This window comes from Daphnia pulicaria, chromosome 5 (assembly GCF_021234035.1).
Source record: "Daphnia pulicaria isolate SC F1-1A chromosome 5, SC_F0-13Bv2, whole genome shotgun sequence".
Classification (NCBI taxonomy): Eukaryota; Metazoa; Arthropoda; class Branchiopoda; order Diplostraca; family Daphniidae; genus Daphnia; species Daphnia pulicaria.
The window spans coordinates 6,956,165-6,983,701 of NC_060917.1; the positions used below are offsets into that span (position 1 = coordinate 6,956,165).

The 27,537-nt window shown below is 41.0% G+C and overlaps 1 long non-coding RNA gene across 1 annotated transcript; it reads right to left on the bottom strand.

The window, feature by feature from the left end:
* Positions 1 to 13,303: 13,303 nt before the first annotated feature.
* LOC124341638 lies at positions 13,304 to 13,941 on the bottom strand. Its single transcript, XR_006918555.1, has 3 exons — positions 13,834 to 13,941; positions 13,547 to 13,645; positions 13,304 to 13,430 (listed from the first exon to the last, which is right to left on the bottom strand). It is a non-coding gene; the product is annotated as an uncharacterized LOC124341638 (long non-coding RNA).
* Between the last annotated feature and the right edge of the window lie 13,596 nt (positions 13,942 to 27,537).

A 27,537-nucleotide genomic window follows, 5' to 3' on the forward strand; every position in this document is an offset into this window, starting at 1 on the left:
AATGGACGAGAAAAAGCCGAAACCGGAGAGTTTGGCCGAGATTATTGACGATATCGAAAATATTTCTAACAAAGATCCGGTGCTGGGTAAAACTGAACTAACTGAAATCACCGAAGAGACGATTATACCTGAGGAAAGTGAACAAGTTGAGGAACAGTCATCAAAGGCTCAATCCAATAAGAGCACTGATAATCAATTCCTTCATAAGCCTGAAAATCCACAGGTACAGTCCCAAATTCCTGAAAAACCTGAACTTCTAAATGATCAGACATTGGATGAGAAACCGGAAGAACCCAGCCCAGAGATCGTTTCTAAACCCAAGGTAACTCCGGCTGAAGTACCTCCGTCTAACGAACAACTTGAAACGGACGAGAAAAAGCCGGAACCGAAGAATCTGAACGAGAATTTGCAGAAGACTATTGACGACGGAAAAAATATGACTAACAAAAATCCGGTGCTAGGTGAAACTGAACCACTTGAAATGGCCGAAGAGACGATTATACCGAAGGAAAGTGAACAAGTTGAGCAACAACCATCAAAGGCTCAATCCAAGACCACTGCTGATAATCAGCCCCGCCAAGTACCAAAAGACCCACACGCATTACCCTCAAATCCCGAAAAATCTCAACTTCCACAGAAACAGAATGGGGCAATGGATGAGAAAGCGAAAGCACCAGAGCCGCTGCGTGATTGCAAGCAAGGAAAAAGGACGCCCAAGCATTTCAAAATCAAAGTTGTGAGAGGAGTAAACTTTCCGGAAGCAAAGGATTCTGACAAGTACTACTACGTTTCCATGCGGTTAGAGGAATGGCACGGCATGAACCGCGTCCAATTCAAGAAAATAAAAACCAAAATCATCCACGGTAGCCAGCCACAGTGGAATCAAAACTTTACCATCAAGACTCGAAATCCGGAAAAGTGGGTGATGGTCATTAAACTCAAAAAGTTGTCGAAATGGGGTTTGAAGACGTCAATCACGGTCTTTTCATTCGTTATTTGCGTATCCCAAATGAAAGTCAATGAAATCAATAGGCTGAAACTGTACGACTGTTATTCTCCAGTGGGACATGCTTGTCTTGAGGTTGAGTACAAGATCGACTACCTGCCAGAAGTAATTCCCAGCTCAAAGATCATTTCTGAACCCAAGAAGACTCCGGCTGAAGTACCTCCGTCTAACGAACATGAACTTGAAACGGATGAGAAAAAGCCGGAACCGAAGAGTCCGACCGAGAATTTGCAGCAGACGATAAACGACGGCAAAAATGTGACTAATGAAGATGCAGTAGGTGACACTGAATTACTTGAAAAAGCCAAAGAGACGATATTAGAGGAAAGTGAACAAGTTGAGGAACAGCCATCAAAGGCTCAATTCCGTGATAATTATGGAGATCCACAGGTGCAGTCCCAAATTCCTGAAAAACCTGAACTTCTTAATGATCAGACAATGGATGAGAAACCGGAAGAACCCAGCCCAGAGATCGTTTCTAAGCCCAAGGACACGCCTGAAGCTGTAGAACCTGCGTCTAACGGACAATTTGAAACGGACGAGAAAAGGCCGGAACCGGAGAGTTTGAACGAGAATTTGCAGCAGACGATTGACGACACCGGAAATGTAACAAAAGAAGATCCGGTGGTTGAAACTAAACTGCTTGAAATCGCCGAAGAGATGATTATACCCAAGGAAAGTGAACAAGTTGAGGAACAACCATCGAAGGCTAAATCCAATAAGAGCGCTGATAATCAATTCCGTAATAAGCCTGGAGATCGACAGGTACTGCCCTCAAATTCCGAAAAATCTCAACTTCCACAGAAACAGAATGGGGCAATGGATGAGAAACGGGAAGTACCACAGCCGCTACCTGTTTTCGAGGAAGGAAACCAGAAGCCTTTGAAGCATTTCCAAATCAGAATTGTGAGAGGAGTAAACCTTCCGAAAGCAAAGGAGTCTGACAAATATTACGTTTCCATGCGGGTCGAGCAATGCCGCAGCATGAACCGCGTCCAGGACAATAAAATTAAAACCAAAACCATCCGCGGTAGCCAGCCGGAATGGAACAAAGACTTTACCATCAAGACTCATAATCCGGAAGAGTGTCGAATGACCATCAAAGTAAAAAAGTCGTCGATATTGGGTTTAAAGACGTCCACGGTCGGATTCGTTAAACTTGACTTGTCCAGCTTGGACGACGGCCTCAATAAGCTGCAACTGTACGACAAGTCTTACAATCCAGTGGGCAAAGCTTGTCTTGAAGTGGAGATCGAGTACCTGCTGCCGGTAGTCATTCCAAGCCCAGTTATCGTTTCTAAACCCAAGGAGACTCCGGCTGAAATACCTTCGTCTAACGAACGATTTGAAATAGACGAGAAAAGGCCGGAAGCGGAGAGTCTGAACGAGAATTTGCAGCAGACGATTGACGACACCGGAAATGTGACAAATGAAGATCCGGTGGTTGAAACTATACTACTTGAAATCGCCAAAGAGACAATTATACCTGAAAAAAGTGAACAAGTTGAGAAACAACCATCGAAGGCTCAATCCGATAGGAGCATTGATAATCAATTCCGTCATAAGCCTGGAGATCGACACGCATTACCCCCAAATACCGAAAAATCTCAACTTCTACATGATAGGGCAACGGATGAGAAACGGGAAGCACCAGAGCTGCACCATGATTGCGAGAAAGGAAACCGGAAGCATTATAGAGAGATCCAAATCAGAGTTGTCGGTGGAGTAAACCTTCCGGAAGCCAAGGAAAATTATTACGTTTCCATGCAGGTCGATGTATGGTACGGCATGATCCACTTCCAGTCCAGGAATTTCAAAACTAAAACAATCCGCGGCAGCCAGCCGCAGTGGAATAAACAATATACCAGTACCATTACTGAGCATCCGGAAAAGTGGATGTTAACAATGAAACTGAAAAAGTCGTCGATATTGGGTTTGAAGACGTCCACGGTTGGCTTCGTTAAACTTGACATGTGCAGCTTGGAGAACGGCCTCAATAAGCTGCAACTCTACGACGAGTCTCACAATCCAGTGGGTAAATTTTGTCTTGAGCTGGAGATCGAATACCTGCCGGAAGTCATTCCAAGCCCAGAGATCGTTTCTAAACCCAAGGAAACTCTGGCTGAAGTACCTCCGTCTACCGGACATGAACTTGAAACGAAAGAGAAAAATCCGGAAGCGGAAAGTCTGAACGAGAATTTGCAGAAGACGATTGACGACACCGGAAATGTGACAAACAAAGATCCGGTGCTGGGTGAAACTGAACTACTTGAAATCGCCAAAGAGACGATTATACCTGAGAAAAATGAACAAGTTGAGAAACAGCCACCGAAGGCTATATCCAATAGGAGCACTGATAATCAATTCCGTGATAAGCCTATAGATCGACAGGTACTGCCCCCAAATCCCGAAAAATATGATTGCGAGGAAGGAAACCAGAAGCCTTTGAAGCATTTCAATGTCAAAGTTGTGAGAGGAGTAGACTTTCCAAAAGCAAAGGATTCTGACAAGTATTACATTTCAATGCGGGTCGAGCAATGGCACAGCCTGATGTCCCGTGACCTGGTCAGGAAAATAAAAACCAAAACCATCCGCGGTAGCCAGCCGGAATGGAACGAAGACTTTACCATCAAGACTCGAAATCCGGAAGAGTGTCGAATGAGCATCAAAGTAAAAAAATCGTCAAAATTGGGTTTGAAGACGGTCGGCTTCGTTAAAGTTGACTTGTCCAGTTTGGACGACGGCCTCAATAAGCTGCAACTGTACGACAAGTTTTACAATCGAGTGGGCGAAGTTTGTCTTGAGGTGGAGATTCCCAGTCCGACCGAGGCCAAAAGGCAATAGCTCACAAGAAAGGCGAATTGACGACTGCTCAAACGGTGGAGAATGTGATACCGGATGTACAAAAAACCGTTAGCCTGACGCGAAAGCTGAATGAGTTTCTCACCAAACGCCAGTTTCTCCACCCAGATGATCGTTACACGCGTCGGCAGTACAAATCTACAGGGCTACCATTGTTCGATATATCTCTGGGGGAACTTGCAGGTTTCGTCCAGTTTGGTACCGGATGGGAGGAGAGTTGGAGGGCGGAAGGAGGTTGGATTGGACCAGGAGCCAAGAGAAGAGGAGATGAGGAAGTTGAGATCGAGAGTGGATGGGAAGGAACTGAAAGAAAAGAGAATTGAGGATCCGAGAAATGACGGGAAGGTGGAAACCGGAAGTAGACAGGAAAGGTAGATGATCGGAAGATGAGAAAATTGATGACCCGAGTATTCTTTCTTTCTTATTCTTTTTCTTCCCCTAAATTCTTTACCTTCATAATTTTTTTTCAATCTTTTTCTTCATCTTCTTTCATAATTGGGTCGGATATTAAAAGTTTCATCCGACCAAACTTTAATTCGACACCGATTTGATGTACCTTCGACATAAGGCAAACTTTATTTCGACTGGTGACAAAATACGTCGACACAGTGTAGCAAAAAAGTACTTTGACAATTCGTTTTTAAGATTAGGTTAAGTTAGTTGAGATAAGTTTAAGTTAGGTTAGGTCAAAGTAATTGTACGCTACATCTCTGTTGTCGAACTATTTATAGACCATTGTGGAAATGAAGTTGCTTTGCTTGTTGAAGATGCGTCGAATAATTGGTGTCGAATTATTAAGTTTTGTTGGGTGAACGTGTTAGTATTCCAACCCGATTTCTTTTCTATCTTTCACTTTCTTTTTCTTTTCTAGCTTTTAAACTTCAAATGTTAACCCCCACTCTCCATTACCTCTCTTTTCCCATATACCTGCACCCCCGAATGAATAAAGCTCCCCATCATATTCCATCTAAATTCTTTTGACTCGCTCCTATTACTCACCAAGACCTATAGCTGACAATGTGCTTCAAATTTCAAATAAAAATATGAAAGCAAACTTTAAAAAAAACTTCGGCAGTAAGGCAATAAGAAAAGCAGCAAGTCTAAATCGAATTCGAATGATTCAAGTCAACAAGCCTAAAAATAAACACGATGGCCAATCACAAACTTGAAGGAAAAATAAAGAGTATAGGAAGAAATAAAGAGGCCTATCATAGCTGTAGATCAGCTGGACTTCCGTCATCCATCGATTCGACCATTGCCAACGAATTCCAAACTGAGCTGCGCAATATTCTATGGTGGTAAATGAATTGACATGATTTCATACCTTGAACTGATTGGATATCAGCGATGGTCGACGAAACAGCCGGACTCTGGATTGGGTGCCGATCCAACCGTGCAGACTGCAGATCCAACTCGTCTATAGTTGCGTCCATTCCGGGCTGGCCTTGGATTTTCTGCATTCCATTCGGATGTCGTTGGAGGTGATGAAACGGCAGTTCATTTTCGTGACACAGTTCGTCCTCAGTTTACGTCACCATAGCGATCTTTGGCGGATCTATAACTAATAGAAAAATCAGTTTCCCTTGATCACATTGATTGGGAATTGGGATTATTTCAATTCATTCCACCAACTACTACACCTTGATATACTACGCTTCGAGAAACTGGCAAGGTGAAAAAACAGAAGAAAGATCCGATTTTAACTCAGAAACTGCTATTAGAAAAGGAGGATAGGCTTGATAGGGAACGGCCATTATGGTCTGATTTACTACCCACTTCCTCTTCTAGAGAAAATAATTCCAAATTAGCCAACCTTTTCGCCTTCTTTTTTTTCACGAAAACAGCTGTTATTTCTCATTTTTTTTATGTCGACCAGCAAGTTCCAGAAGCCGAACCGATGAGCTTGTGACCCTGTAATGCTTAGCCACTCGATCATCATTCATCAGTCGACAAGTCATCATCATCACATCCTTTGATGGAACAGCGAGAATGGAGGAGAGAAATGAAAGAAACGCAGGGAAAAACAGGACGCCACAAAAGCAACACAACACACCGCCAAAATAAACCGGTATTTCAGTACAAACAGAGAGGGAAAAAAAAGAATCAAAAATTCACGAGGGGCCCTTTTATTCTTTCCCGAAAGAAAAAGAAAGAAAAAGTCTAGTGTGGATGATCCGTACCAGCAACAAAAGTCCCACTGTGCTGTAGATATTTGTGTCTCATCTCTTTCCTGTTCGAACGAAAAAACTAACGACCGATCGATTGATGCGGATCGATTGATGCGGATCAACAGTGCAGCGCAAACAATCAACGTGTGCGCAGTACATTGTTCATTTGTTCTATTCTCCTTTCCTGGAAAGAAGAACCGAAAAAAAAGTGACTGCAATCAAAAACGGTAAACCGACAATGACCGACCAGCATCTATATACAAGGAGGTGCACGCAGTGTGGCGGAAGGTCCCCCTCTTGCTCAATAAAATCTCCTAGTTGAACTTTTATTGAACAATTCAAATTGGAAATATTTTTGGGAAAAAAAACAAGTCTGATCTGTAGTCGTACTGAGCTAATAAATGAACCCTGACCGATTCAACAAAAACGACAAGACAAATCAGTCCCAGTCAATAACTGCCTATATCTCAGGAGTAATCGTACTCGGTAACAATTTACAATCAACGCCCACTCAATAGTCAAATAGGAAGAATAGAGATAAATATTTTTCCTACCTTTGAACCTAAGAAATTCAGCCAGGCACCACAACCACAAGTGCTCCATCCATCCACCGAAAAGTTGAGTCCACCAGGCGGGATAGGGAAAAAAGGGGGTCCTCGTGAATACACCCACACTCACATGAAGTGTACACGAGGACATTTAAAGAAAGGGGGACGTTAAGGAAGAGATACATAGCTCGGCCATCGGGTAGAATCTCCAATCAACAGGGATGCTGTTTATCTAAATGAAAAATAAACATTTAGTCACGAAAAATATTTGGACAACAAGTAAGGCAAAGTTGAAAATCTATCAGGTCACAGGAATAACAGTACTGAAAATAATTTACCAAAGCGATGATGCTAAGATTGTTGCTGTTGACATGTGAAGCAGAAGCAAAACTGGAATATCTTGTTGTTACGTTGGCTGTGGTTCAGGACTCAAATCTGCACAAAGAAAAAGGTTAGTCAGTGCGAACAAACTGCCATGATTGACAGAAGGCTTTCATTAATGCTGGTTAAATGCAGTAAAAGCTAGTAAGAAACTATTCATAACTTTGGATAACTCTTTCACTTAAGATCCCACCATAATCATTCTTTTTATGTAAACTTTATCTTTTTTACCCGCTAAAAAGCATGGAGTGTGATTTAGGTGATTCTATTAAAGTGCCACGACACAAAGTTTACTCGACGAACACATTTGTTTGTAATTTGATGTGAACTCACTGCTATTTTTCGTGCAGCCCACGTATCGTTTCATTTAATTTGAAATCTTAAACTTTGTCTCTTTTAGTCTTTTTCGGAACTGGTAAACGTGCAACTTGCAAACGAATAACGAAATGAGAGCAGACGACACTAAGCTTAAGATATCGATAGCAATTTAAAAAATCGACCCTTTTCACAATTAAACAAACCGATCAAAAACGATCTAACCTTTTTTCTCAGTTTAGCTCTCGACATCTACGACAGTTGAACGGATTGGGATTATTTTAGTATCTGTTCGTGAACAAGTTACACTGAGCTCCCTACCATAGTCCAGATAAAAATACAAATTTGCACGAAACCCGTGCAGAGATAATTACTTTAAGACCGGCCCAATATATAGTAATGGAAACGTTTTGTATAATTACGTATGTATATAATGTGGTAACGTTCGTCCTCTTCTCCGTCGCTTGATCTGGTCAGAATGACTTGATTATACGGAAGGTACTTTTTTCATGATAATGTCCAATTATTTCCATTATAAAACAAACACCAAAAAAGATCTCGAAATAAACCCATTAAAAGAAGAAGTGATTAACGTTAACGAGTTTTGTTACTGATTTTAGTTTACGGGAAAACGGTTGTCAAACAATATTTGGTCAGATATGGTATCAAAAGTTTCACGTCGTCTCTCATCGAGTGGAGTATGGAGTAACTGAAATTTGAATTCTTAAAATATAACCTGAACGATCTTAACGCCCTAACGAGCTTAACACGGCTTACCTCGTTACACACTTACATTAGGCTAGATGACAACACGCAGACGATTAAATTAACGACTTCTTGGGGTCATGTATTCATGTAACTTCATTTATCATTTCGTTATCGGTTTTTTAGGGCAAACCCAACTAGAAACAAAATAATTGCCGTGTAGAATCTCAATTCAATGAAAAATGATTCCTTTAACTTTTATTCTTCTTAGTTGGTGGACTTACCGCTACGGGCGCCCTGTCGTTTTCCAGACTTGTCCAGACCGGCAACATTTGAATCCCAACCGGAATTCCGAATAAACTTCATTTCAAAATGAAATTAAAAGATTAAAATGAATAGCAATAAATTTTAAACTAATTGAACAATGTTCGTTACACCTTAAAGTATGATTACAATTTAATACAAAAAGTTAAATAGTATAAACATAAGTAGAAATCTGATGAAAACGGTGGAAATGGACAGTGCAAAACGGAATTCCCCCTGGCAAGTCTATAAAGGCAACCCCAACGGCAATAGTCAACATCGCAGTTTTCAATTGCAAACAAACCATCTAACAGCAGTGAAAATGATCATCCTTTTGGCAGTCACTATATTGGCTTTCCTTTCGCTTATGGCTGCACTGTATATCATCTTGGAGCTCATATGGACAGTGAATGCACTGTATACCTTAATCATCAATGCACTGTGTGCCTTCATCCTCAGTCGACTGACCGAATCACCAACTCGGCATTCGGCTGATAACCTGAATATGATTGAACCTGACTTTGCATGCACTAACCAGCATGCACTTCCCCGACCTGTAATTAACGATGAATTTTCGACTGCCAGCGGAGAAGACTTGAACAACCAAAGTTTTCTTCGTTTGATGGCAGAAAACCACCTGATTGTATTGGAAAATGAACGCTTGGTGAATGAGTTGAGTCTAGTTCAATCCAAACTGACAGACTCCTCATCAAAGCTGCAAATGTTTCAGAACGTACACGACGAGTTGGCAACTACCAAAAACGAACTCGAAGAAAAAAAAATTGAAATGACTGACATGACAGAGAAAAATCTCCGCTTGGCAAATTATGATTCGCGTCTAAGACGAAAAATTGAAGACAGAGATAGACTGATCGCATCCAGTCGGGCGGAATTGGAAAATCTTCGCGTTTGCCTTGCCGAACAACAATTGAACACTCGCGAGTTGGCCGTGAATACACGTGAGCTTGAGTCAAAGAATAAAACCATTTCTGAACTCGAAGCGAAAAATGTCACCTTGGACGAAAACGATTCACAACTGATGCGAATTGAAGAGCCCAGCACTCCAGTCATTGAAATCCCCGAAATCGAAACTGCATGTTTAGCATCCAGTCGAGCGATTGAGAATAATCTATTTGTTTTGGATAAAGAACGTTTGGAGAATGAGTTGAGTCTGCTTCAATCACAATTGACGGACTCCTCATCAAAGCTGCAACAGTACCAAAATGTACAAGACGAGTTGGCAACCACCAAAAACGAACTCGAAGAAAAGAAACGTGAAATTACTGACATTGCAGGGGAAAATTTCCATTTGACAAAAGAGAATTCGGGGCTAATGCGAAAAATTGAAGCCAGAGATCGACTTATCGCATATAAACGAACGAAATTGCAGGAACTTCATAATTGTTATGAAGAAAAAAAATTGCACAAGGTACACAATGAGCTAGCTTCAAGTCAACGTGCTCTGGTATCCAAAAACAGAGCCATTATTAAACTTCAAGAGCAAAATCAAGAAAGTCGAGCAGAATTGGAGAAACTGCGGACTTGCCTAAGTGAACAACAATTAGACACCTCGCAGTTGACCGTGGCTACACGAGAGCTGGAGTCAAAGAGTAGAACCATTTCTGAACTCGAAGCAAACAATCTCCGTTTATCCGAAAATGATTCACAGCTGAGGCGAAAAATAGAAGATACCAATCGTCTTCTTTTATCCAGTAAAGCGGAAGTGGATGAACTACGGGCATCCCTTACCAACCAGACAGACACAATCGAGCAACTACAGGATCAAGTAAAAAGTCTAGAAAAGGAAAAAGACGAGGCCCTCCAGAAGTTGGCAGAAATGGAAAATAATCAGAAACAAATGAAACCAAAATTGACAGTGGACGTTGGATGCAGCACCGATGAGGAGGTATTCAACCAACTCCAAATCGAAGAGCCCATCATCCCTCCAGACACAGAAATTACTGAAATCTTAACGCCATTCTTAGCTTGTAATTCCACTGCAGTTCAAGCTAAACCACCACTGACCGAACCACAGCCTCTAGTAACTGACGCAATGGAGAATTCCCCGGCCCGCACCATTAATGAAAAGAAAGCCGTCAAGCAGTGCACTAAACAACCGCAGGCTGCATTACCCGAATTTTCCATCACAACCACTATAGAAAAAGAAGTCTACGTCGATCGAATCGTAGTGACTGGGATAGCGAATAAGGATTGCGGGCGAGTTATTGGACGCCATGGAACAAATGTAAAAAGGCTAGAAAATGAATATTGGGTAAGTGTCTACTTTATCAATGGGAATCTTTTCATCACCGGCGGAGATGCTGAAAGCCGACTGGCCGCTTGCTACGACGTTATCGACAACCTGCCAGTCACCATCGAGTGTCCTACAATCAATTTGAGAAGAAACATCTTTTCCGAGGATTATTTGTTGAGCGAATTAGCGTTTAACCATAATGTTCAGATTTATCGTCCGTGTCGAGAAAATAAGTACGTCACGATCTGGGGTGCACTAGCCAATTGCAAAAGAGTGTACGCAATTCTTCAAAACGGAACTCGCTAGTTTTTTATTATTTTTTTCTTAAATTAAAGTTAAGTTACAATTGAAGCTGGACGTCAGTTTTGCCTATCAGTATAGTTGTCAACTTGCGATGACGTTACCTCCTCTCGTGACAATCCAAAGGGATTGGCGGATGAACCCGTCGACGGAGTTGGTGAGCTGGTCGCTGGTGTGATGTGAGTGAAGACTTTCGAAATTCCTGGCACTTGTGTACGAGTTGAGTTATCATGACTTCTCTATACACGGTGAAAGGAATTAGATCGTCTTCACTCGCACGCCAGTGTACAGTTGACTAACACCTTGACGGGGGGTTTCATTACCCTTAAACGAGTCCATCAGTTTCTAACGTGCGTTCGGGTGGAGGTAGTCGAGCAAGATGACGACTATATCGATGGTAGGGCTGGTCCAGTAGTTTCTTTTGTTTACCCTTTGATTTTGTTTTTCCCTCTCTTTTTCGACTCAAATAAAATTTCATTTTTAAATTTCAAATCTTTTAGTTTCGTTGTGTCATTCATTTTACTAGGCCAAGGGGAAAAAGAAAAAACAGATTCCTAGCTGATTTTATGTTGAATATTAAACGAAAATGGTAAAAAGGAGAAAACGTCAACAAGAGGTTGTCGTCTTTGCAATGTCTAGATTTTTTTTTCCATCAAAGCGAATATTGAGGAGGAATAAAAAAGTCAAGAAGCAGAGTCACAAGATCTTGACGAAAAGATGAAACGATTTACTTTTGATTAATAACAACGAACAAAAAAGGTCTTTGTCTTGTGCTGTCCGGCTATTAAACGACAATGTAGAAGACTAATTTCGGTCAATTTTAGCAATAAAACTTTATGGAAAATGGCGATATTGAGCTGTCGACAATTCAAGCCTTGGGGAGCAACGTCGAAATTCCCGGCACAAAATTGATTTGCGATTATTCCTCTTTTGAAAATAGGCAAGGTTTATTCGTGCCATAAAGTGACACAATGAGGAAAAGATAATTAAAGAGCAAAGTTTTTTCCCCCCAGCAGCGCCAAACCTTTTCCAAGAACGAAAGACAACCAGAACACAAGTAGCTGCATCCGTCCACGAACGTGGAAAAGAAAATCCATCCAACTATGTAGGTAATAGGGATGGAACCTTCCACCAAAATGGCGAAAAAGCTACACATTATCCTCGTGTCATGGCAAATCGATATTGCTTTTGATCAATGACTGATTTCCTGAGTTTTAAAGTCTACACAGAAAGGCGCTATATTACACAACGATCAACGAGAATGGCCACGGTGAAAAAATTGCCAATTTGTTGAAAGAGAAAAGCGCAACGGAAAAAGAGAAAACAAACCGGCGAATGCGATGGTAATAATGAGAGTCTACAATAAACGTCCTACGATAAACGTTCGTCAACAAATTCAACTGGGAACCGACCCCGGCATTGTTAACAAAAATGGATTCATCACCTTTCTTGGCATGGCAACGTCTATATGCAAACATTGAACTTTGAATTTCCAAAGCAATTAACTAAATAATGTTACAATAGATGACCTGTTTTCGCTTTTCAAAACCAAAGTCATAGAAAAGTGTCTGTGTCATCGAACAACTAGGAATAACATGCACCAGAAGTAAATAAACTGTTTTCACCTGAACAAAGGTATAGTGGCGGTGTGTATCAATCACAGATTTCGTGGTCGAGGAGCACAGGCGGGAACACAACAAGTTGAAGAAAACACAGGGCGGAATCAGAAGTTGAGGTCGGGATGAATATTTCCTGGAATGAATTGTCGTTGTTAATATTAGGGCATTAAACGCAATATCCTATCAAGAATAAAACGCAATCGTGTTAAACAAATTTCCATCTTGATTTAAACTGGATAGAATTCAACCAACAAAAAAGTATAGCCGGCAAACCAACGAAAAGAGCTCTAATAATACCTCAGCCTCTAGAGAGTCCAGATCCGTCGTCCGGACAACTTAAAAAAATCCTATCACAATGGTGAAGGGTGAACCTGAAATTGGATAAAAAGACTAATTAAGAGTGCAGTAAAAAAAAAAAAAAAAAATGATAAGATACCTCGAACAAGTTCAGCATCTCCTGGTCTATGGAACAGCAACAACCCAACAATTTCCGAAATCAATTGATAAAAATTGAACTTTAATACTTAAATTACCGAGTTGAAATGTTTTGGGGGAAAAAAAATGTCTGATCTGTAGTCGTCCTTTGAGCTGTTTAATCAACCCTGAACGAGTCGATGAAAACGGCAAGAGAAAACAGTTCCAGTCAATAACCGCATATAGATCAGGAATAATCGAACTCGGTAACGATTCATAATCAACGCCCACTAAATAGTCAGAAAGAGGAATAGAGATAAATGTTTTTCCTACTTTTGAACTTTGGAAATTCAGCCAGGCATCCATCCACAAGTGATCCATCCATCCGCTGAAAAGTTGGGTCCACCAGGCGGGATAGGGAGAAAAGGGGGTCCTCGTGAATACACCCACATTCACATGAAGTGTACACGAAAACATTTAAAGAAAGGGAGACGAAGGAAGAGATACGTAGCTCGGCCATGGTTAGAATCTCCAATCAACAGGGATGCTGTTTATCTAAATGAAAAATAAACATTTAGTCACGAAAAATATTTGGACAACAAGTAAGGCAAAGTTGAAAATGAAACATTAACTGGCAAGTCACAGGAATGAAAGTATTGAAAATAATTTACCCAAGTGGTGATGCAAAGGTTGTTGCTGAGATGACAGTTCCAGCAGAAGCAAAACTGGAATATCTTGTTGTTACGTTGGCTGTGGTTCAGGACTCAAATCTGCACAAAGAAAAGGTTAGACAGTGCGAACAAACTGCCGTGCATTGACAGGAGGATTACATCATGAATGCTATTTAAATGCAGTTAAAGGCTAGTCAGAAAATAACTATTCAAAAATTTGTAACAGGCTTAACTGTTTTACTTAAGCTCCCATGAACTTTCTTTTATGTAAACTTTATCTTATTTACCCGCTAAAAAGTATGAAGTGTGAATGTGATTTAGGCGATTCTATTAAAGAGCCACGACACAAAGTTTACTCGACGAACACATTTTTTTGTAATTTGATGTGAACTCACTGCTATTTTTCGTGCAGCCCACGTATCGTTTCATTTAATTTGAAATCTTAAACTTTGACTCTTTTAGTCTTTTTCGAAACCGAAACTGTTGGTAAACTTGCAACAAAATGACTGAGAGCAGACGACACTAATATTCTAATCAGCTTAAGATATCGATAGCAATTTAAAAAATCGACCCTATTCTAATTAAACAAACCAATCAAAAACGATCAAACCTTTTTTCTCAGTTTAGCTCTCGACATCCTCGATAGCTGAACGGATTGGGATGATTTTAGTATCTAATAGTTCGTGAAGAAGTTACACTGAGCCCCCCTACCATAGTCCAGATAAAAATACAAATTGGCACGAAACCCGTGCAGAGATAATTACTTTAAGACCGGCCCAATATATAGTAATGGAAACGTTTTGTATAATTACGTATGTATCATATGGAAACGTTCGTCCTCTTCTCCGTCGCTGGATGCCTGAATCTGGCCAGGATGACCGATGACCCGGTCGGACGGGATCGACTTAACCTAGTCTGAGATGGGTAGCGACAGCTTGCTTGTGTGTGCTGGCTGTTGACTCCGCTGTACCACTGGGTGATGCTTGAGCTGTTCAGAATGGCCGCTGGACTGAATAACTGGTAAAGGGACTTGCTGAGGTAGTTTTGCCGCCCCTGGACGCGCGGTAAATGTTGAGCCCAGTTGTGTCGGCGAGGCGAACGACATGACAGTCAAAGGTTTTCCGAGCAAATAATCCAGATTTTTCCAAATTTAAACCAAATTTGTAATTTAAAGAATTGAATTGAATAGATATTATTCAAATTTTGTACATATTTTGTACACCATATTTCATACATCACCACCAGCCGGTATGATGCATGATGCATTCGACTCTATGAGACAACAATCATGAGCTAGTCTCCCAAATCTTCATCGTTAATCGAACGGGAATTAACACAGTTATCGAACTAGGAGGTAAGAGGCTTTTAATTTTTAATTAATTAATTTTCATGAAAGTTGATATTTTTCGAGCAGCCATCTATGAAACATTTTTGAAATAAGATTCGCAACCTTGATTTCGCAACCTCTACAATCTAACCCAAGTCTTGGCCCATCATCTAGATTCAAATCGACGTAAAAAATAAAGATAATAGAATTAAACGAAATTTCTATATTAAAATAAATTGGAATTCAATAAAAATAACAAGATTTGGCTACTCTAAATTATGAAATGCTTAACAAAAAGTGAATTTCTGATAGCTGCCGCGTCAACAATCTGTTCCGTAGGTATAAAGGGGGTTGACCGTTTGTCTTCAGTTATATCGTCTTTGAGCGTCTTTGTCTGATTTCCATTTTCAAGGCTTGACGAATCAAACTAACTGAAGAAGTAGCCATGGCAAATCTATCTGATGAGAAAATTCCACAAGAACTCCTCTATCCGTGGTCACTTCTAAAAAAAGATCAATTCCTGGATAATCCTGGAGACCCACATGCATTGCCCCCAAATCCCGAAAAGTCTGATTGCAACGCAGGAAACCAGACACCAAAGCATTTCAATGTCAAGAGTTCTGAGAGGAGTAAACCTTCCGGAAGCCAAGGAAAAGGATTCTGACAAATATTACCTTTCAGTTTCCACGCGGGTCCAGGAATGGGGCGGCAAGATTCGCGAACAGGACAAGAACAACAAGAAAGTCAGCAAAACCAAAACGATCCGCGGCAGCCAGCCGGAATGGAATCAAGACTTTCCCATCAAGACTCTCAATCCGGAAGCGTGCCTAATAACAATTAAACTGAAAAAGTCATCGAAATTGGGTTTAAAGACGTCCACGGTCGGCTCCGTCAGAATTTACGTGTCTGCCTTGGAAGTAAATCAAGTCTATAAGCTGCAACTGTTCAAAAACAATTTCTATCCAATCGGCAAAGCTTGTCTTGAGGTAGAGATCTTGAATTCGTCTTGAACTTGAATTCGATAAAGGGAAAAAAGAAACAACTAACACGCATATTCCCGGCAACTTTTGCAATATTCATTGATTATACGGAAGGTACTTTTTTTTCATGATAATGTCCAATTATTTCCATTATAAAAACAACACCAAAAAGATCTCGAAATAAACCCATTAAAAGAAGAAGTGATTAACGTTAACGAGTTTTGTTACTGATTTTAGTTTACGGGAAAACGGTTGTCAAACAATATTTGGTCAGATATGGTATCAAAAGTTTCACGTCGTCTCTCATCGAGTGGAGTATGGAGTAACTGAAATTTGAATTCTTAAAATATAACCTGAACGATCTTAACGCCCTAACGAGCTTAACACGGCTTACCTCGTTACACACTTACATTAGGCTAGACAACACGCAGACGATTAAATTAACGACCTTCACGGGGTCATGTAACGTCATTTATAATTTCGTTATCGGTTTTAGGGCAAACCCACCTAGAAACAAAATAATTGCCGTGTAAAATCTCAATTCAATGAAAAATGATTCCTTTAACTTTTATTCTTCTTAGTTGGTGGACTTACCGCTACGGGCGCCCTGTCGTTTTCCAGACTTGTCCAGACCGGCAACATTTGAATCCAAACCGGAATTCCGAAAACTTTCATTTCAAAATCCAATTAAAAGATTAAAATGAATTGCAATACATTTTAAACTAATTGAACAATGTGCGTTAGCCCTTACTGTATGAATACAATTCAATACGAAAAGTAAAAACCTTTTTCGTAATTAGAAATCTGATTAAAACAGAGGAAATGAACGGATGCTAAATGGGATTCCCCTGGCAAGTCTATATAGGCAACACCAACGGCAATAGCAGACATAGCAGTTTTCACTAGCAGACACCCTAACTACCAGTGGTGAAAATGATCGTTATAGACATTTTGGCAGTCACAATATTGGCTTTGCTTTTTGCTTATGTCTGCTGGGATATAGGCAGAGATTGTAACTTGATGGATTTATTCAGTCGATCGACCGAATCACAAACTCGGCTTTCGGCTGTTAACCTGAAGATGATTGAACCGCATGTTAATTACGCAACCAAACTTGCAATTGACAAAGGTGTTTCGATTCCCAGCGGAGATGACTTGAACCAACAAAGTTGTCTTCCTTTGATGGCGAAAGACGATGATAAAAACCTGACTGTATTGGAAAATGAACGCTTGGAGAATGAGTTGAGTCTGCTTCAATCCAAACTGACAGACTCCTCATCAAAGCTGAAAATGTTTCAAAACGTACACGACGAGTTGGCAACTACCAAAAGTGAACTGGAAGAAAAGAAACGAGAAATTTCTGACATAAAAGAGAAAAATCTCCGCTTGACAAATGACGATTCCCAGCTAAGGCGAGAAATAAAAGACAAGGATAACCTTATCGCATCCAGTCGAGCGGAATTGGAAAATCTCCGCGTTTGCCTTGCCGAACAACAATTAGACACGCGCGAGTTGGCCGTGGCTACACGTGAACTTGAGTCAAAGAGTAGAACCATTTCTGAACTTGAAACGAAAAATCTCCGTTTGGCCGAAAACGATTCACAGATGAGGCGAAAAATGGAAGATACCAATCGTCTTCTTCTATCCAGTAAGGCGGAAGTGGAAGAACTACGAGCATTCCTTAACAACCAGACCGACACAATCGAGCAACTGGGAGATCAAATGAGTAGTCTGACCCCAAGGAATGGCGAGGAAGTCGGCATTAAAGTCGAAAAACCAAATGAGATAATGGTGAAAGAACAATTTGAAATGCTCCAAAACAACCCGAAGAGTCTCAACTTTCAAACACGGGAAGCTATTTACGCCACCGAGAGTTTATCCAACGAAATGCAAGCCGAGAATCAGGAACTGGAAGCGCCAGAAGAGCCAGTTTCTAAACCCAAAGACATTCCGGTTGAAGAACGTCCATCCAACCAACAACTTGAAATGGACGAGAAAAAGCCGAAACCGGAGAGTTTGGCCGAGATTATTGACGATATCGAAAATATTTCTAACAAAGATCCGGTGCTGGGTAAAACTGAACTAACTGAAATCACCGAAGAGACGATTATACCTGAGGAAAGTGAACAAGTTGAGGAACAGTCATCAAAGGCTCAATCCAATAAGAGCACTGATAATCAATTCCTTCATAAGCCTGAAAATCCACAGGTACAGTCCCAAATTCCTGAAAAACCTGAACTTCTAAATGATCAGACATTGGATGAGAAACCGGAAGAACCCAGCCCAGAGATCGTTTCTAAACCCAAGGTAACTCCGGCTGAAGTACCTCCGTCTAACGAACAACTTGAAACGGACGAGAAAAAGCCGGAACCGAAGAATCTGAACGAGAATTTGCAGAAGACTATTGACGACGGAAAAAATATGACTAACAAAAATCCGGTGCTAGGTGAAACTGAACCACTTGAAATGGCCGAAGAGACGATTATACCGAAGGAAAGTGAACAAGTTGAGCAACAACCATCAAAGGCTCAATCCAAGACCACTGCTGATAATCAGCCCCGCCAAGTACCAAAAGACCCACACGCATTACCCTCAAATCCCGAAAAATCTCAACTTCCACAGAAACAGAATGGGGCAATGGATGAGAAAGCGAAAGCACCAGAGCCGCTGCGTGATTGCAAGCAAGGAAAAAGGACGCCCAAGCATTTCAAAATCAAAGTTGTGAGAGGAGTAAACTTTCCGGAAGCAAAGGATTCTGACAAGTACTACTACGTTTCCATGCGGTTAGAGGAATGGCACGGCATGAACCGCGTCCAATTCAAGAAAATAAAAACCAAAATCATCCACGGTAGCCAGCCACAGTGGAATCAAAACTTTACCATCAAGACTCGAAATCCGGAAAAGTGGGTGATGGTCATTAAACTCAAAAAGTTGTCGAAATGGGGTTTGAAGACGTCAATCACGGTCTTTTCATTCGTTATTTGCGTATCCCAAATGAAAGTCAATGAAATCAATAGGCTGAAACTGTACGACTGTTATTCTCCAGTGGGACATGCTTGTCTTGAGGTTGAGTACAAGATCGACTACCTGCCAGAAGTAATTCCCAGCTCAAAGATCATTTCTGAACCCAAGAAGACTCCGGCTGAAGTACCTCCGTCTAACGAACATGAACTTGAAACGGATGAGAAAAAGCCGGAACCGAAGAGTCCGACCGAGAATTTGCAGCAGACGATAAACGACGGCAAAAATGTGACTAATGAAGATGCAGTAGGTGACACTGAATTACTTGAAAAAGCCAAAGAGACGATATTAGAGGAAAGTGAACAAGTTGAGGAACAGCCATCAAAGGCTCAATTCCGTGATAATTATGGAGATCCACAGGTGCAGTCCCAAATTCCTGAAAAACCTGAACTTCTTAATGATCAGACAATGGATGAGAAACCGGAAGAACCCAGCCCAGAGATCGTTTCTAAGCCCAAGGACACGCCTGAAGCTGTAGAACCTGCGTCTAACGGACAATTTGAAACGGACGAGAAAAGGCCGGAACCGGAGAGTTTGAACGAGAATTTGCAGCAGACGATTGACGACACCGGAAATGTAACAAAAGAAGATCCGGTGGTTGAAACTAAACTGCTTGAAATCGCCGAAGAGATGATTATACCCAAGGAAAGTGAACAAGTTGAGGAACAACCATCGAAGGCTAAATCCAATAAGAGCGCTGATAATCAATTCCGTAATAAGCCTGGAGATCGACAGGTACTGCCCTCAAATTCCGAAAAATCTCAACTTCCACAGAAACAGAATGGGGCAATGGATGAGAAACGGGAAGTACCACAGCCGCTACCTGTTTTCGAGGAAGGAAACCAGAAGCCTTTGAAGCATTTCCAAATCAGAATTGTGAGAGGAGTAAACCTTCCGAAAGCAAAGGAGTCTGACAAATATTACGTTTCCATGCGGGTCGAGCAATGCCGCAGCATGAACCGCGTCCAGGACAATAAAATTAAAACCAAAACCATCCGCGGTAGCCAGCCGGAATGGAACAAAGACTTTACCATCAAGACTCATAATCCGGAAGAGTGTCGAATGACCATCAAAGTAAAAAAGTCGTCGATATTGGGTTTAAAGACGTCCACGGTCGGATTCGTTAAACTTGACTTGTCCAGCTTGGACGACGGCCTCAATAAGCTGCAACTGTACGACAAGTCTTACAATCCAGTGGGCAAAGCTTGTCTTGAAGTGGAGATCGAGTACCTGCTGCCGGTAGTCATTCCAAGCCCAGTTATCGTTTCTAAACCCAAGGAGACTCCGGCTGAAATACCTTCGTCTAACGAACGATTTGAAATAGACGAGAAAAGGCCGGAAGCGGAGAGTCTGAACGAGAATTTGCAGCAGACGATTGACGACACCGGAAATGTGACAAATGAAGATCCGGTGGTTGAAACTATACTACTTGAAATCGCCAAAGAGACAATTATACCTGAAAAAAGTGAACAAGTTGAGAAACAACCATCGAAGGCTCAATCCGATAGGAGCATTGATAATCAATTCCGTCATAAGCCTGGAGATCGACACGCATTACCCCCAAATACCGAAAAATCTCAACTTCTACATGATAGGGCAACGGATGAGAAACGGGAAGCACCAGAGCTGCACCATGATTGCGAGAAAGGAAACCGGAAGCATTATAGAGAGATCCAAATCAGAGTTGTCGGTGGAGTAAACCTTCCGGAAGCCAAGGAAAATTATTACGTTTCCATGCAGGTCGATGTATGGTACGGCATGATCCACTTCCAGTCCAGGAATTTCAAAACTAAAACAATCCGCGGCAGCCAGCCGCAGTGGAATAAACAATATACCAGTACCATTACTGAGCATCCGGAAAAGTGGATGTTAACAATGAAACTGAAAAAGTCGTCGATATTGGGTTTGAAGACGTCCACGGTTGGCTTCGTTAAACTTGACATGTGCAGCTTGGAGAACGGCCTCAATAAGCTGCAACTCTACGACGAGTCTCACAATCCAGTGGGTAAATTTTGTCTTGAGCTGGAGATCGAATACCTGCCGGAAGTCATTCCAAGCCCAGAGATCGTTTCTAAACCCAAGGAAACTCTGGCTGAAGTACCTCCGTCTACCGGACATGAACTTGAAACGAAAGAGAAAAATCCGGAAGCGGAAAGTCTGAACGAGAATTTGCAGAAGACGATTGACGACACCGGAAATGTGACAAACAAAGATCCGGTGCTGGGTGAAACTGAACTACTTGAAATCGCCAAAGAGACGATTATACCTGAGAAAAATGAACAAGTTGAGAAACAGCCACCGAAGGCTATATCCAATAGGAGCACTGATAATCAATTCCGTGATAAGCCTATAGATCGACAGGTACTGCCCCCAAATCCCGAAAAATATGATTGCGAGGAAGGAAACCAGAAGCCTTTGAAGCATTTCAATGTCAAAGTTGTGAGAGGAGTAGACTTTCCAAAAGCAAAGGATTCTGACAAGTATTACATTTCAATGCGGGTCGAGCAATGGCACAGCCTGATGTCCCGTGACCTGGTCAGGAAAATAAAAACCAAAACCATCCGCGGTAGCCAGCCGGAATGGAACGAAGACTTTACCATCAAGACTCGAAATCCGGAAGAGTGTCGAATGAGCATCAAAGTAAAAAAATCGTCAAAATTGGGTTTGAAGACGGTCGGCTTCGTTAAAGTTGACTTGTCCAGTTTGGACGACGGCCTCAATAAGCTGCAACTGTACGACAAGTTTTACAATCGAGTGGGCGAAGTTTGTCTTGAGGTGGAGATTCCCAGTCCGACCGAGGCCAAAAGGCAATAGCTCACAAGAAAGGCGAATTGACGACTGCTCAAACGGTGGAGAATGTGATACCGGATGTACAAAAAACCGTTAGCCTGACGCGAAAGCTGAATGAGTTTCTCACCAAACGCCAGTTTCTCCACCCAGATGATCGTTACACGCGTCGGCAGTACAAATCTACAGGGCTACCATTGTTCGATATATCTCTGGGGGAACTTGCAGGTTTCGTCCAGTTTGGTACCGGATGGGAGGAGAGTTGGAGGGCGGAAGGAGGTTGGATTGGACCAGGAGCCAAGAGAAGAGGAGATGAGGAAGTTGAGATCGAGAGTGGATGGGAAGGAACTGAAAGAAAAGAGAATTGAGGATCCGAGAAATGACGGGAAGGTGGAAACCGGAAGTAGACAGGAAAGGTAGATGATCGGAAGATGAGAAAATTGATGACCCGAGTATTCTTTCTTTCTTATTCTTTTTCTTCCCCTAAATTCTTTACCTTCATAATTTTTTTTCAATCTTTTTCTTCATCTTCTTTCATAATTGGGTCGGATATTAAAAGTTTCATCCGACCAAACTTTAATTCGACACCGATTTGATGTACCTTCGACATAAGGCAAACTTTATTTCGACTGGTGACAAAATACGTCGACACAGTGTAGCAAAAAAGTACTTTGACAATTCGTTTTTAAGATTAGGTTAAGTTAGTTGAGATAAGTTTAAGTTAGGTTAGGTCAAAGTAATTGTACGCTACATCTCTGTTGTCGAACTATTTATAGACCATTGTGGAAATGAAGTTGCTTTGCTTGTTGAAGATGCGTCGAATAATTGGTGTCGAATTATTAAGTTTTGTTGGGTGAACGTGTTAGTATTCCAACCCGATTTCTTTTCTATCTTTCACTTTCTTTTTCTTTTCTAGCTTTTAAACTTCAAATGTTAACCCCCACTCTCCATTACCTCTCTTTTCCCATATACCTGCACCCCCGAATGAATAAAGCTCCCCATCATATTCCATCTAAATTCTTTTGACTCGCTCCTATTACTCACCAAGACCTATAGCTGACAATGTGCTTCAAATTTCAAATAAAAATATGAAAGCAAACTTTAAAAAAAACTTCGGCAGTAAGGCAATAAGAAAAGCAGCAAGTCTAAATCGAATTCGAATGATTCAAGTCAACAAGCCTAAAAATAAACACGATGGCCAATCACAAACTTGAAGGAAAAATAAAGAGTATAGGAAGAAATAAAGAGGCCTATCATAGCTGTAGATCAGCTGGACTTCCGTCATCCATCGATTCGACCATTGCCAACGAATTCCAAACTGAGCTGCGCAATATTCTATGGTGGTAAATGAATTGACATGATTTCATACCTTGAACTGATTGGATATCAGCGATGGTCGACGAAACAGCCGGACTCTGGATTGGGTGCCGATCCAACCGTGCAGACTGCAGATCCAACTCGTCTATAGTTGCGTCCATTCCGGGCTGGCCTTGGATTTTCTGCATTCCATTCGGATGTCGTTGGAGGTGATGAAACGGCAGTTCATTTTCGTGACACAGTTCGTCCTCAGTTTACGTCACCATAGCGATCTTTGGCGGATCTATAACTAATAGAAAAATCAGTTTCCCTTGATCACATTGATTGGGAATTGGGATTATTTCAATTCATTCCACCAACTACTACACCTTGATATACTACGCTTCGAGAAACTGGCAAGGTGAAAAAACAGAAGAAAGATCCGATTTTAACTCAGAAACTGCTATTAGAAAAGGAGGATAGGCTTGATAGGGAACGGCCATTATGGTCTGATTTACTACCCACTTCCTCTTCTAGAGAAAATAATTCCAAATTAGCCAACCTTTTCGCCTTCTTTTTTTTCACGAAAACAGCTGTTATTTCTCATTTTTTTTATGTCGACCAGCAAGTTCCAGAAGCCGAACCGATGAGCTTGTGACCCTGTAATGCTTAGCCACTCGATCATCATTCATCAGTCGACAAGTCATCATCATCACATCCTTTGATGGAACAGCGAGAATGGAGGAGAGAAATGAAAGAAACGCAGGGAAAAACAGGACGCCACAAAAGCAACACAACACACCGCCAAAATAAACCGGTATTTCAGTACAAACAGAGAGGGAAAAAAAAGAATCAAAAATTCACGAGGGGCCCTTTTATTCTTTCCCGAAAGAAAAAGAAAGAAAAAGTCTAGTGTGGATGATCCGTACCAGCAACAAAAGTCCCACTGTGCTGTAGATATTTGTGTCTCATCTCTTTCCTGTTCGAACGAAAAAACTAACGACCGATCGATTGATGCGGATCGATTGATGCGGATCAACAGTGCAGCGCAAACAATCAACGTGTGCGCAGTACATTGTTCATTTGTTCTATTCTCCTTTCCTGGAAAGAAGAACCGAAAAAAAAGTGACTGCAATCAAAAACGGTAAACCGACAATGACCGACCAGCATCTATATACAAGGAGGTGCACGCAGTGTGGCGGAAGGTCCCCCTCTTGCTCAATAAAATCTCCTAGTTGAACTTTTATTGAACAATTCAAATTGGAAATATTTTTGGGAAAAAAAACAAGTCTGATCTGTAGTCGTACTGAGCTAATAAATGAACCCTGACCGATTCAACAAAAACGACAAGACAAATCAGTCCCAGTCAATAACTGCCTATATCTCAGGAGTAATCGTACTCGGTAACAATTTACAATCAACGCCCACTCAATAGTCAAATAGGAAGAATAGAGATAAATATTTTTCCTACCTTTGAACCTAAGAAATTCAGCCAGGCACCACAACCACAAGTGCTCCATCCATCCACCGAAAAGTTGAGTCCACCAGGCGGGATAGGGAAAAAAGGGGGTCCTCGTGAATACACCCACACTCACATGAAGTGTACACGAGGACATTTAAAGAAAGGGGGACGTTAAGGAAGAGATACATAGCTCGGCCATCGGGTAGAATCTCCAATCAACAGGGATGCTGTTTATCTAAATGAAAAATAAACATTTAGTCACGAAAAATATTTGGACAACAAGTAAGGCAAAGTTGAAAATCTATCAGGTCACAGGAATAACAGTACTGAAAATAATTTACCAAAGCGATGATGCTAAGATTGTTGCTGTTGACATGTGAAGCAGAAGCAAAACTGGAATATCTTGTTGTTACGTTGGCTGTGGTTCAGGACTCAAATCTGCACAAAGAAAAAGGTTAGTCAGTGCGAACAAACTGCCATGATTGACAGAAGGCTTTCATTAATGCTGGTTAAATGCAGTAAAAGCTAGTAAGAAACTATTCATAACTTTGGATAACTCTTTCACTTAAGATCCCACCATAATCATTCTTTTTATGTAAACTTTATCTTTTTTACCCGCTAAAAAGCATGGAGTGTGATTTAGGTGATTCTATTAAAGTGCCACGACACAAAGTTTACTCGACGAACACATTTGTTTGTAATTTGATGTGAACTCACTGCTATTTTTCGTGCAGCCCACGTATCGTTTCATTTAATTTGAAATCTTAAACTTTGTCTCTTTTAGTCTTTTTCGGAACTGGTAAACGTGCAACTTGCAAACGAATAACGAAATGAGAGCAGACGACACTAAGCTTAAGATATCGATAGCAATTTAAAAAATCGACCCTTTTCACAATTAAACAAACCGATCAAAAACGATCTAACCTTTTTTCTCAGTTTAGCTCTCGACATCTACGACAGTTGAACGGATTGGGATTATTTTAGTATCTGTTCGTGAACAAGTTACACTGAGCTCCCTACCATAGTCCAGATAAAAATACAAATTTGCACGAAACCCGTGCAGAGATAATTACTTTAAGACCGGCCCAATATATAGTAATGGAAACGTTTTGTATAATTACGTATGTATATAATGTGGTAACGTTCGTCCTCTTCTCCGTCGCTTGATCTGGTCAGAATGACTTGATTATACGGAAGGTACTTTTTTCATGATAATGTCCAATTATTTCCATTATAAAACAAACACCAAAAAAGATCTCGAAATAAACCCATTAAAAGAAGAAGTGATTAACGTTAACGAGTTTTGTTACTGATTTTAGTTTACGGGAAAACGGTTGTCAAACAATATTTGGTCAGATATGGTATCAAAAGTTTCACGTCGTCTCTCATCGAGTGGAGTATGGAGTAACTGAAATTTGAATTCTTAAAATATAACCTGAACGATCTTAACGCCCTAACGAGCTTAACACGGCTTACCTCGTTACACACTTACATTAGGCTAGATGACAACACGCAGACGATTAAATTAACGACTTCTTGGGGTCATGTATTCATGTAACTTCATTTATCATTTCGTTATCGGTTTTTTAGGGCAAACCCAACTAGAAACAAAATAATTGCCGTGTAGAATCTCAATTCAATGAAAAATGATTCCTTTAACTTTTATTCTTCTTAGTTGGTGGACTTACCGCTACGGGCGCCCTGTCGTTTTCCAGACTTGTCCAGACCGGCAACATTTGAATCCCAACCGGAATTCCGAATAAACTTCATTTCAAAATGAAATTAAAAGATTAAAATGAATAGCAATAAATTTTAAACTAATTGAACAATGTTCGTTACACCTTAAAGTATGATTACAATTTAATACAAAAAGTTAAATAGTATAAACATAAGTAGAAATCTGATGAAAACGGTGGAAATGGACAGTGCAAAACGGAATTCCCCCTGGCAAGTCTATAAAGGCAACCCCAACGGCAATAGTCAACATCGCAGTTTTCAATTGCAAACAAACCATCTAACAGCAGTGAAAATGATCATCCTTTTGGCAGTCACTATATTGGCTTTCCTTTCGCTTATGGCTGCACTGTATATCATCTTGGAGCTCATATGGACAGTGAATGCACTGTATACCTTAATCATCAATGCACTGTGTGCCTTCATCCTCAGTCGACTGACCGAATCACCAACTCGGCATTCGGCTGATAACCTGAATATGATTGAACCTGACTTTGCATGCACTAACCAGCATGCACTTCCCCGACCTGTAATTAACGATGAATTTTCGACTGCCAGCGGAGAAGACTTGAACAACCAAAGTTTTCTTCGTTTGATGGCAGAAAACCACCTGATTGTATTGGAAAATGAACGCTTGGTGAATGAGTTGAGTCTAGTTCAATCCAAACTGACAGACTCCTCATCAAAGCTGCAAATGTTTCAGAACGTACACGACGAGTTGGCAACTACCAAAAACGAACTCGAAGAAAAAAAAATTGAAATGACTGACATGACAGAGAAAAATCTCCGCTTGGCAAATTATGATTCGCGTCTAAGACGAAAAATTGAAGACAGAGATAGACTGATCGCATCCAGTCGGGCGGAATTGGAAAATCTTCGCGTTTGCCTTGCCGAACAACAATTGAACACTCGCGAGTTGGCCGTGAATACACGTGAGCTTGAGTCAAAGAATAAAACCATTTCTGAACTCGAAGCGAAAAATGTCACCTTGGACGAAAACGATTCACAACTGATGCGAATTGAAGAGCCCAGCACTCCAGTCATTGAAATCCCCGAAATCGAAACTGCATGTTTAGCATCCAGTCGAGCGATTGAGAATAATCTATTTGTTTTGGATAAAGAACGTTTGGAGAATGAGTTGAGTCTGCTTCAATCACAATTGACGGACTCCTCATCAAAGCTGCAACAGTACCAAAATGTACAAGACGAGTTGGCAACCACCAAAAACGAACTCGAAGAAAAGAAACGTGAAATTACTGACATTGCAGGGGAAAATTTCCATTTGACAAAAGAGAATTCGGGGCTAATGCGAAAAATTGAAGCCAGAGATCGACTTATCGCATATAAACGAACGAAATTGCAGGAACTTCATAATTGTTATGAA